This window comes from Strix aluco, chromosome 17 (assembly GCF_031877795.1).
Source record: "Strix aluco isolate bStrAlu1 chromosome 17, bStrAlu1.hap1, whole genome shotgun sequence".
Classification (NCBI taxonomy): Eukaryota; Metazoa; Chordata; class Aves; order Strigiformes; family Strigidae; genus Strix; species Strix aluco.
Window position 1 is genome coordinate 15143177 of NC_133947.1, and position 12567 is coordinate 15155743.

Genomic DNA, 12567 nt, shown 5'->3' on the forward strand with positions numbered 1-12567 from the left:
CCTGCAGCAGGGGCTTCATCTCCAGATGTACACTCTGACTTCAAGGTTTCGTTTGAAATCTTCCCTTTAAATACCTTTAAAGGCTCCCTTCAACCTGCCTGTGACCCACTCCCTGCCTTTCTGGGTGTCCCTCCCTGTGACCCCCCTGCTTCCGCGGCCCACAAAGCATCACAGCTTCTCCCGCGGGTGAGGCTTGCTTCTGGTGAGGTCAAAAAACCCAGGATAAAACAGTAATAAGGGCATCCTGCTTTGCACTGACATTATAACTTACTTCTGGGGACATGTGCAAAAAGCATTTCTGTATTTAATCAACTGGCTGCCAGCAGCCCGATGGCAATGGGCTGCGTTATTTCAGCAGCTTGGGCTCATGGTTATGGAAACAAGGGGTTAGAGCCGTGGCGAGGAGCTGGCCACAGAAGAAAAGTCTCTTCAGCGCGGCGGTGTGTGGTAATACATACTAATTAAGACAAATGTAATTAGCCAGGCTGCAACTCATGCTTAACAGATTAGAACCAAAACATGGCAAACATGAAGAGAGGGAAGTCAGGCTCACGGCTCTGAAAAGCGCAGAGCCCAGGCGGGAGCTTGGGCATCGCCTCAACTCAGCGACTCTCCTAGAGTTCATCCAGGGCACAGGGGATGACTTCTCAGCTTTCTCCACTGTCAGAAAGTCACTGCTGCAAATTAAAGGGGCAAAAAAAAGATAAAAATTAAAGGGGCAAAGAAAAAAAATGTGTTTATTTGTGAACCAGAACTTGGGCTGAAAAAATGAACCAGGCATCACTGGGTCCTTTGCAAGGAGTGAAGGACAGGGACAACAAATCCATGTTCTTATGAGCTGTGAAACCCCTGCGTTTCCTCGGAGGCCACCGCCGGGGACAGCCAGCTGCCCGTGCTGGGGACACCAGCGCCAGGCCACGCTGGTTCGGAAGGGCAGGCTGGAGGAGTGCTGCCCTGGCGGCCGCAGCAGCACTGGCCATGCTCTTACATCCTGCACTTGTCTTCGTTTTGTTTTCTTGCTGGCGGGTGGACAGCCTCCACGGCATCGCTGCTCTCCTGGGCAAGTCATTGAAGGGGTTTAATGCAGGCTGCATTAAAAATGTCATCGTCTTTATGAACAGCCATAAACTAATCTTAGTAAAAATCCTGAGCTGGATCGCTTTAGATTTCAGGCTTTAATTTTTATCAGGCTTTAATTTTTATCAGGTTATCTGATATTTAGCAGCTAAATCAGGCTTTATTTTTTATCAGAAAGGAGCTGTTGGTGAAAGCTTAACTGATTGTGGGTGGGTGCTAGTGAGGATGGTGGGACTGAGCTGCTGAGGTTTCCTGTGGGGACATGACTGTGACTGACGTGGTGTGTGGGGATACCTGGGTGCTCCTGTGCCAGTGTGGTCGGGCTCGGTGTCCTGCCTGGGCATCCATGAGCTGAGTGCAGGTCCATGGTGGGTGTCTCGATTGATTCCCTGGCTCAGACAAGCTGCTGCTGGTCTACAGCCTGGTCTGGTGAAAGTGTCCTGAGCCAGAAGCCTGCTGGGAGGAGAAGGGGTTATGGGAAAACAAGTTTCAACTAAACCTTTCCATGCTTGGTATAAATGTTGGGAAGAAATGCTGATTATTTCTTTCTCCCCTGAAAATGCCAAAAGAGGCTTTTGAGCACAGAGCTGAGAATGAGCAAACTGACTGGCGAAGTGGATGCTGCCCAGAAGTGGACACCACCCAGAAGTGGACATCGCCACCAAGGCAGAGCAGGTCCTGCCCTCGAAGGCCATGAGAAATCGCCAGGGGCTGTGCTGACCCTCCGTCAGGACTTGATGGGCTTCTCTGGGGCTGCTCTGCTTGGAGCCCCCCTCGCCCAGCTGCGCTTGGCAGGAGAGGGGCTGCATTTGCTGTCCTGTGGTTTCCACTCACAGAGGGGCGTTTGTGAGGGGATGTTAGAAAGCAGATTAATAAGCAAGACATTAAGAATTAAACCAATAAAAATCTGCACAGTAATTAGAGTTGCTGTCAAATGGTGTTCCCAAGGGAGATAATATCCCTTCCCCCTTAATTTCTTAGTAAATCCATTATGATTAATGCTATTACAGAGGAAACACTATTATTACAAATACATCGATGACGGCAGAGCTGCAGAATTAATAACACTGGGTATTACTTAACTAATTAGCTGCTGTTTTCAATAGGACTGTTATCCAGATGCATTAGACTGAGCCTTACATTGCATTGTTCTCTGGGCTGTCTTGGCTGCAAGGACATGAAATGAGAAGCATCTCCTCTTTGGCCGAAAGCCATCTCCCTGTGGCACCATCATTCAGCTGAGCTGCCCGCTGGTTGGTGGCACCTCTGGAAGCCCCGGCAAGCTGGTGGTGAAGAGTCTTGCGGTGTCAGAGACCATCAGTAACTGAAGGAGGGAGTGGAACCAGGACCTGGGGGTTCTCAGCCCTCCAGGGCTGCCCATGCAGGGGACCGAGAGGCCACCGCAGGCCATGGGGACATGGGCCAGTTTGGGAACGTGCTCATCCCTCCTTGCAGCCTCATGGCTTCAGGGCTGCTCTGAAGGATTTTTCCAACACCTTTTTTTTTTTTTTTTTCCTGCTTTTCCCACCTACTGCAGAAATGCAATTAGCAGGAGGTCTCCTTAGCTGGGGGTTTGCTTTGCCTGTTGCTGGTTGGCACTTCCACACTGGGAGATCCTGATAACTGGCTGTGTATTGAGCTTCATCAAGAGAGTGGTACCTGCTTAGCTGACAAACTGGGTTTGAACAGGAACTGGAAGGAGACAGGTGGGTTGAAAGTGCTCAACACACTGGTAATGCACAGATTGACAGAATCTTGGAGACCCTTTTCTCACCTTAGGAAAGCCATCAGGTCGTCAGGTAGACCTGGGAGCTGTGGGCAGCCTTAATAGTTAGTTATTCAGCTCAACTCATTTCAAATTGGAGCAAAGACCAGGTGAGGATGAGGCAGTCGCCTGCTGTCCATGCCATTGTCACATCAGCAGTCATGTCCTGCTCAGCATCATCGGGCACCTTCTTGGCAGTTGCTGCATTATGGTAGTTTGTCTGACAGGTCTGCTGGGGGTTGAAAGGCAAACAAGCCCTGTAATGATATGCAGGGAGGCTGGACAGATGTCTCAGCATTTAGGCTGGAGAGGGTTGCTCCCACCTGGCCACACTGTCAGTACTGTCCCTGCTCCGCGGGGATGCAGTGGGCTCTCCCCCTCCTCCATCCTCCAGCTCCATTCCCTGCTCCTTCTGACACAAATGGATCCTGACGCCGCTGGAGGCCTCCTTTCAGTGCCTTCAAATTAACACCTACTTAAAATTCAAATGCAAATAAATTTTTAATTTCCTTAATTAAAATTATTTCCTCGTTAGAGCTGAATAATGGGATTTGAAGAATAGAAGTAAGGGGACGTGCCTGGCTGCATCGGAGGGAACTGAGGCAAGCAGAGCAAGAGCCCGGGAGTGGTGGGGCTGTGCCCCACATGTCTGGGGAGTTGAGGCCAGCTGGGGCTCAGTGTCCCTCACGCCTCCAGTAAGTAAAATTCACCCAAGTGACTGCTTAAAATGATATCAGAGCAGCCCCTGGTTTTGCAGAGTTTGAAGATGATGGATTGCTCCCACGGCCTCCCTACAGCAAGGGCCAAAGGGGCTGCTGGGGGATCGGGGATGCTGAGGGGGCTGATCCACTCTCCCGGGGACTGTGGGGACTGTGGGAGCCGGGGCCTGGGGTGCTGAGCAGTGGGTGAACGTGGGGTAAGGTCATCCCTGGACTGAACTGCTGCAGTCCGACAGGGTGAGCAGCAGCAGAGCTCCCTCTCCGTGTGCCACTCTGCCCCAGAATGCCTCTGCCCCAAAATAACTCGGCTTTTTTGGTTTACTGGCTGGTTTTCTCAGCTTGGCTGTTGTGCTGGTGACCCGTGTATCGGGAATCTGGTGTACATGTGACTCTGAAAAAAAGGGAAAATATATGATGATGATGTGAAATGCATTTAATCAGCTCTTGCTGCCCATACACACCCCAGTGCCTCAACGCATGGATAGGAGGTGCTGTAGTAAAGAGACAGATTAGATCCACTCTGATCTCATCTGATCTGACTGAAAAATTATTGAGTGAAAGCAGAGACGTTCAGACTCTGAATCTCTGCAACTTCCCTGCTGCTCTGTCTGCATGTCTCCAATCTGCCCCCAGTCTCTCCTTGGCATTGTACTGGCTTTGGAAGCTTTTAATGTGTTTATTTAAATTAATAATAATTTACCCATTAAAATGCTGCAGATCAGTAAGTTATTCTTGAACAAGGTGAAGAGCCCTGCATGTACTTCTTCAGAGGATTTATTAGCTCATGTATTCGTACCTCTTGCAGCACGCTTGTTAGCTGCTGTGCATGAAATGATTTATACAGATCACTGCCACTTGTACCAATGCAGCATAGAATAATTCAAAAGCAATTGCATAAATCATTAATTAATTATTACCAAAGTATTTATGCAGCAAAAGGGTGCCTTCATTTGAATTGTCAGCCCTTTTTTACCAGCATTTGTTGCGTTGACAAAAAATCTTTGAGTGTCTAACGCATCCTGCTAACAGGGTGTTGACTGCGGGAGTGGACAAACCTTTGCAGCCCCTCTCTGCCCGGCCGAGGTTTGGGCACGCAGCCTCTCACTGCAGCCCCCAGCCTGACCACAGCACGTCTACGTGCTCCCCCAAATAATGAGCAGGTATCCTAATTAATCCTCATTTCCAGCAGCAGCCGAAATGAGCTCCATGATGAGCACAATGCCATTTGATGCAGATGAACTGTGCTTTGGTGGGAATTCAATTACACAATTTTTCCTCGCTGAACATAATGCATTTTGACGATACAGTAGTTTCAGTGCTAATGAGATGCGTTTTAACTGCTGTGAAGACTGTATTTCTCCCTGCACTTAGTACACAGGATCCACTTTAATTACAGTTTCAGTGGAGAAAAACCCACAGAGTTACTACCTACATTTTACTCCTGGTAATAGCAGTTTCCTTGTATTGCCAGGAACATTATGGATTCACTTTCAAGCCACATTTTATACGAAACAACTTCATTGTGATAGCAGGGAGAAAACAACTCTACTTTCCTTTGACTGCTCAGTCTGTGTTGTAAAAGGGTCATTTATAGCAGGGAAATGAATCAGATGTATTCGAGTCAGAACATCCTCAGAATAAAAGCACTTACGGAAGTTGTTTTAAGAGGGTTTTTTTTGTAAGACATAAGGGACTTAAGGCCAAAATAAAGCAGCAGCCCATGGGCCCACACCCACCCATCCTTAGCTCCTGGGATGGGAGCCGCAGCCAGCTGGAGCACATCCCTGCAGGGCAGCACCCCGCCCTGGAGCCAGCATGGAAAATCACAATGATTATATTCCAAGAAAGAAGCACATTTGCCCTTTGATTTCTCTTTGAGAGTTTTTGCAGTCTCAAGCCTGGCAGCGTGGAGTTTCTCTGGTATTACTGCCGCAGGAGTGGTGCATTGTGGGAAGTCCCACTGCTTGCTGCAAGCCATGGAAAAAACCCCACATTTTGGCCACAGGTTTTGTCTCATTAGTTAAACCATGCTCTTTGCCTCATTTTTGGTGCGCAGGCCTGGTGTGGAGGAGAGCAGGCATGTGGCAGAGCAGGCAGCAGCTCCTGTGAGGTGGAAGAAGCTGACTGTCGGGATGCAGCAGCACCGAGGAGCCACCGGGCTGCATCCAGCTGGGGAGCGCAGAGCAGCCTTGGGGCTGCTCTAATGCTCTGAGGCGCTGGCCTTGGGAGTTTGTGACCTATTTCTTTACAGCCATTCCCCTTTCTCCACACAGTGGTTTGGGCTGAGGGACAGCTGGAAAATCCGAGCCATTGTAAACTGCATGAAGGATGTGTTTGATGAGGAGTTAGCAGTTAGTGAGCCCCTCACTCCAAAAAGGCCATTGAATGACTCGAGCGTGTCCAGAGAAGGGCAACGGAGCTGGTGCAGGGTCTGGAGCACAGGTATGATGGGGAGCGGCTGAGGGAACTGGGAGGGTTTAGTCTGGAGAAGAGGAGGCTGAGGGGAGACCTCATGGCCCTCTGCAACTCCCTGAAAGGAGGGTGCAGAGAGGGGGGATGAGTCTCTTGAACCAAGTAATGAGTGATAGGACAAGAGGGAATGGCCTCAAGCTGCGCCAGGGAAGGTTTAGACTAGATATTAGGAAGTATTTCTTTACAGAACGGGTAGTCAGGCGTTGGAATGGGCTGCCCAGGGAGGTGGTGGAGTCCCCATCCCTGGAGGTGTTCAAGAGGCGGGTTGACCCAGCGCTGAGGGATCTGGTGTAGTTGGGATCTGTCAGTGCTGGGTTAATGGTTGGGCTAGATGATCTTCAAGGTCCTTTCCAACCGAGATGATTCTGTGATTCTGTGAAAAGTACTGCAGCAATATTTAATAAAAGATTGATCCAATGTGTTGTAGCATGTTGTATAAATCACTCTATGACCTTCACTTAATGCCGACGCCTCATCCGTTAATAGCTGGAAATAATTTGTTGCCTTCTATAACGCATCTCGACAATTGTCACAGAAAAATAAAACCAATTATTTCTGTTAATCATTCATGTCTTTATTTAAGTATTTATACACCTCTCTCTGTTTAAAGTTCCCCTCTCTCTCAGTGCAGGGGACAGCCTGAGCCCACCTGCTCTGCTGAATTGTGGAGCGTTGGGGCTGGGCTCTGATCTGGCACTAAGGCAAGTGACAAATAAACGAGTCATTCGTTAGCGCAGTGACGTAATTAGACTCTTGCTTCTGTGGCTGGGGGAAATGGCTGAACAGACAAAGATGTATTTACTGTTGAAACTCCTTGAATATTGGGTATGGTTTAAAATGTAATCCCATGTATGAAGTCTTACTTAGCTTCCCCGAGGTGCAGCTGTGCAGAGGGGTCTGTGGCTGGTGTCCTGGGCACGGACAGCAGAGGGTCATTTGGAAACGAGTTTGCATGGAGTGCTGGGGAGAGAGATACTTGGTCTCTATGCCAAGTGGAGTGCATTTTGGGAAAAAGCAGCCAGAAGGATCTCATCCAGCTTTTTCCTTCATTCCTTCAGAAATTAACGCTGCTCTTTTTCCAAAAGGCTTCTTTTTTTTCTTTTCTTTTTTCCCCCGCTTTGATACTGATGGTTAAAGCAAAACCAGGAGCTCACGGCTCTGTCGTGCTCATGGTGCAGGCTCCCTGTTTGCTGACAGCTCACAGCAAGAGGTTAAGGGGAAACCATCATTTTCCCAGAGTCCTCAGCATCTCTGGCATGGTGAATGTTTATGAAGACAATGGGGTGGGTGCCGAGAACGTGGAAATCTGAATCTTTCTGAAAAATCAGAGCTGTGTTTTGGGCAGCCATGCCGTGATGCCTGGCTCTGCTCTGCACTTACAGAGATGGAGGCTGCAGCGCTGGTGAGCAGCACAAGCTTTTGCAGTGTGGGCAGCCCCAAGTACTTTCAAGTGGAAAACCAATGAGAGGATTTGAAAAAATAGAGTCTCACTGTTCTTTTACTGTCTCTCTGGTTGTAGATACACTTGAATTGTGTTTTTATGGTGGTGTCCGCAGTGGCAATCACTGGAAACATACTGATTTTGAGAATCATAAAGCATGAGTCGCCCGGAATCCCGGGACTCCAGGAGCCAGGGCTTCCCAAAATACGGAGACAGGAATAAAACCTGGGCCCTGGCCATGCCACGGGTGCAGCGCACTAGATGGAGCTACAGGATAGCTGGCTGCCCTTGGCTGCCCGCCTGCCCACTCGCTCACAACCCAGCAGTGGAAGGTGGCTGGACACAGGGACCTGATGTAGGTGACCTGCACAGGGACATTGGTGGCCACCCTGTCCATCCCAGCAAAGCCCCCAGGATGCCTTAGGCTGATCTCATTTGATACCTGCTTGCTGGTTTTTCTCCCCACAAAGAAAAATCTGAAAAATACGTAAATAATTTGCAGGTACTCTAAGGTAAATACCTTTTTTTCACTTTAGAAAGAATCAGCAGAGGATGTGAAGATGTTTCACTCATCTGGATTTATCTGTCCTCTGAGCCTTCTTTTGTGGGAAAATACAACCATTCCCACTTGGCCGGCTGGGGCTCAGCAAGGTCAGTGTTGCACTTGCAGCAGGTGAGGCTGTCCAATGCTTTCACCCCAAGAGCACTCACCGCCCACCTGCTCCATTAACCACTCTTATCTTATCCCACCATCTCGGCGAAACATTCTGGATGAGTCAAGGATGATTTTCTGCGCCAGAAATGCTACCTAAACCACCAGGACCTCCTTCCCTCTTCCACCAACAACTGTCTCTTTGGTCAGCCCCATGTCAGAGGCAGGAGCATGCCATCCACCTCGGTCCTGGGACAGTGACGTGCTGGTAGATCTTGCCCTCAGCTGACCTGCTGCTGGCATCACCTGCATCTTGGCAAACAGGACATCTGTCTGTCCAAGCAAAATGGGCATGGGGAAGAAGCCAGCAGGGTTTTTTAGTTTGGACAAAGAGCTGGTTGCCTGGGGCCGTGTTGGGAATTTTGTTGAGGTAGTGCTGCTCAGATTCTGTCCTGCTGCAAGTGGATATAAGGATGAAGAGCAGTTTCTCACCTGTGCACACTTTTGCTTTTAGTGACTGCTGAGCTGTTGCAGGGAAGTGGATGTGAAGGTCTGTGAGGTGAAGTCCAGTCCTGCGTCTTAAGTCATCCCAGGCTGCTCTTCTCCCTTCCACCTTTCTCCCCCCCAGACATATATCTACTTCAGGGTCTTTGCTGCAAAGAAATGGCAGCCATCTGTTCAGCCTGCATGAACTTTTATGTTAATTCTCATTTCCACGTCTTCTGCAATAATGATCTCAGCTGGGGAGAGTACCTTGCAAATGCCATATGCCCAGAGTTGTTCCACTGTAGTTTCCCAGAAGCACTAAAACCTCATAAGAAGCCCGATTTAACATGATTGCCAGCCCAGTTTCATTCACCAAAGGGGAATGGATAGTTTGCATGTACTTTGGAGAAGCAGCCATGATTTTGTGAGATTAACTGAACCGTGGCAAGTTTTCTGGTTCACCAGCTCCAGAGGTCTGGCTGTAGAAATTCTTCCTCTTCTACTACTTGAAAGCAGATGGCAATTTATTCTGTGGTCATGTTGGAATAATGTGTGTTTCTGTGCCTCTGTATATGCATGGTCAACAGGAAGCAGCCCATCTTCACATAATTTTAAATATCTTGGAGGATCCAAATGCACAGCCCTGCACTTGGGGACTTCATGTAGATTTGTGACCCTCTTTAGAGGAGCTGAGGTCATAAAATAGTGACTGGAATTCAGGGGGACATAGATATCATATTTTCATCTGTGGCAACTATAACCTTGCTTGACTATTGTTTGTGTTACTTAGAGGGAATATGGACCCATTTGGCTTATTTAATTCAATCTGAAAGTTGCAAGACAGAATGGAGAATGTGGTTCTTATAATGGAGTAAGCTGCATGAGATTTGGAAAGGTATCAGGATGTCCTCTGACAGAAAAAAAAAGTTATTTTAAGGCATTTCTAGTGGTTTATTTATGGAGGGGTAGGTGCTTCTGTACCCTTTCAAACAGAGCAGGGCTGGTGGGAAGAGCATCTCTTTGCCTTCATCAGATAATGGCATGCCACGTTTTAATGATTTTTACTGGGATGAGCTGGAAGCCCCTCTGAAGCATCAGGGAGCAATGGTCTCCACAGACAGGGGAGTAACTGGTCCTTGGGAGGTTTCTAAGCTGGAGTGCAGATCTGGAGAACCTCAGCTGTGCTGACAACTGACAAAGTGCCTTGTCTCAGCAAGGACGTTTGGGGACTGCAGGCTCAGACTGGGCCTCCAAACATGGCCGTATGGTATGTGACTGTCCAATTCTGGGATTGTCTTGTGAGTGAAGATCCCATTTTCCATAGTCCAGAGCTACCCCAGAGACGGTAGGCAAAAGGTAGGTCTAAGATAGGTGCAGCACTAACACTTCTTCCACCTCTCCAAGGTCAGATCTCTATTTTGGGTTTTTAGGGAGTCAAATCATATACATGAATAACTTATTGTACAAAGTTTTCAACTGTCAACAGAGTGATTTGTGAATAAATGTTTTCATTACTTGGCTGGCTCTATGGATGGATGAATAATATCCGTCAAATAAATTATTCATCTTTTTCTCTCCTTGCCATCATCAGATAAATTCTTTGTGATTTATATTTGTTCATTATTCATCTGGCTACAAGAAACAGACATATTAGAGATGGGTTAAGAGCTAAATATGCTTTATTGAAACCAACAATTAAGTTTTGGTTGATATCGGAGGCTGTACCAACACAAATCTCATGTTCAAATGCCCTCTGAGCTCAGAGCAGCTCCACAGGTGGAGAGAGTCCCCAAGCGATGTGCTGAGGGCAAAGCCACATTCTTCTGCTCTGATACCTGACCCTCAACTTCTTAATATCCTCTGATACGTCGGGGCTGTCTTGGGCTACTTCTTGCCAGAAACCGTGGGGTAGGGATGCCACCCTGATGAGTTGTGTCCTTTGGCCAGGTCATGGCTACAGCAAATAGACATGTGTGCTCTTATAGGATGCAATTTCTCAAAGACAGCTGGTGTATTGGAGTCCAGGGATAGTAGAGAGGAGGGGGATTATCAGTCTTTATAGAAGTTTTTGCAGTGTTTTACATAACATAGGGGTCTGAGGCTGCAGTCCTTCCTTTCCCAGACTCCTGCTTTGCAGCTTCCTCAGGCTGCTTTTGCCCTGACAAAGCCATGCCAGCAGCCTGACCAGTCGCCTCTTCAAAACACTCCGGCAACAGGGATATGGGAAGATTTTCCAGCAATGCCAGAGAGGAAGGGAGGGGGAAAGGACTTCATTTGTCTCCTCTACAAAAAGAAGCAAAGAAAACCATCACACAGAAGCTGACTGAAGGGACAGACCTAGGACGTCTCTGCTGCCTCTGCTCAGAAGTGATCCGATTCGTTCATCTGATTTACAAGTTGTTCCACAGCCTGATGACTGAACCAGTTTCAAGTTTCAAACTTTTGCTTTTTTGCTTTATTCCAGTTCTGAAAAGTGTGTCTATGGTTATTTTCTTTTTAAACCTCTGGGAAAAGCATCTTTCAATTGCTCTCCCATGACTCAAAAAAATGACAAAATGTTCTTCAAACCCTTTTCCCTCTCAAAAAGTTCAGGCAGACAGAAAATACAGAAAGTTTCACCTTTAAATAGTGAATACCTGGAAAGTTACCTGTATGTGAAAAGCCGAGGTAATAACAGAGCTTGTTTTGTCACCTTAGCTCGAGTATGCTGTGCCAGGCACCCGCTTGTAATAACAGGCTGATGTACGTGAGGTGTTTGCAGACAGCTCTGGAACACCAGAAAGCTTTGATTTTTCATTCACGGCGTCTAACATGACACTCTCAGCTGAGTGATCAAACACAGACATAAGCATCAAGATTCAGCTGGAGAGAAGGAATGACAACTGAAGGAAAAAACCCGTAACTGAGCAGATGAAAGGAAACGCATCCTCCGCAGGCAGGTGGGAGGCAGGAGGCATGGGCAGTGGTTTAGTGCTTCCCAGCACACCTCAGCCTGGTGCTGGTTTGCTCCCGAGCAGTGCTGCTCAGCCAGGCCCTGTCAGAGGGGCTGCGGGGACCTGCTCTGTGATGCTGGGTGCATGACACCCAGTGTCCGTCCCGGCCAGGGTACCCCGCAGTGATGCCCTGCACGGGCTTTGTGGCTGCCATGGGCAGGGTCCTCCTAAACACGCACTCGGCTGCTGTCATCTGTGATACCCTAAGGGAAGCAAATATGGCAGCAAGCAGGGGACCTTCATGCCTGAAGGACGTATTGGAGTATAATTTGTGGAGTGATTGATATTTTTTTTTTATAATTTTTTTCCCCTCTTGCCAGCTGTCTGGTCCAGGGGACACATCAATCTTTGAGCCCTTTCCAACTCAAAAATGTATTTAAGCAGGAATCATTTGTCTTGCCCATCTGTGTGGGATGGGTGGGTGCGGGAAGGGAAAGAAGCAGGGTTTGCTCTGCAGAGTAGTGCTGGAGGGAGATATTTTCTGCTTGTTTTCTGTTTGCCTTTGACCTTGGCACCCAGGGTACCTGCTGCTCTCCGGGGTGTGCAGGAGCCCTCTCCCAGCCCAACAGCTGATCCATTAAGAGCTGGTGCTGTAGAGGCTGTGAGAGCCTTCTGCACAAAATGATGCCTATTTCAATCTCCTTTTCAAAGCTCAACCACTCTTGGGAGCAATCACAGGGGACAAGGGTGTCCTGAGACTCAGCCAGAGAGCTCACCTCCCTTGGGCTTCCTCAGATTTTTTTTTCCTATATGGATGGGGAAACTTGTTTTGTTTTGTTTTTTCCCCTTTTTGTCCTCCCTCCAGCAATGGAAAGGGAAGATCTTTGACACCAAGAACTTGGTGTTATGTCTAGGATTGAGGGGGTGAGGGATATCAGGCAGACTGGTGTGTGTCCAGGAGTGACCATCGCACCAGCTGGAGCCAAGGCAGACCTGGGTGTGAGTGGCTGGGCTGTGGGGTC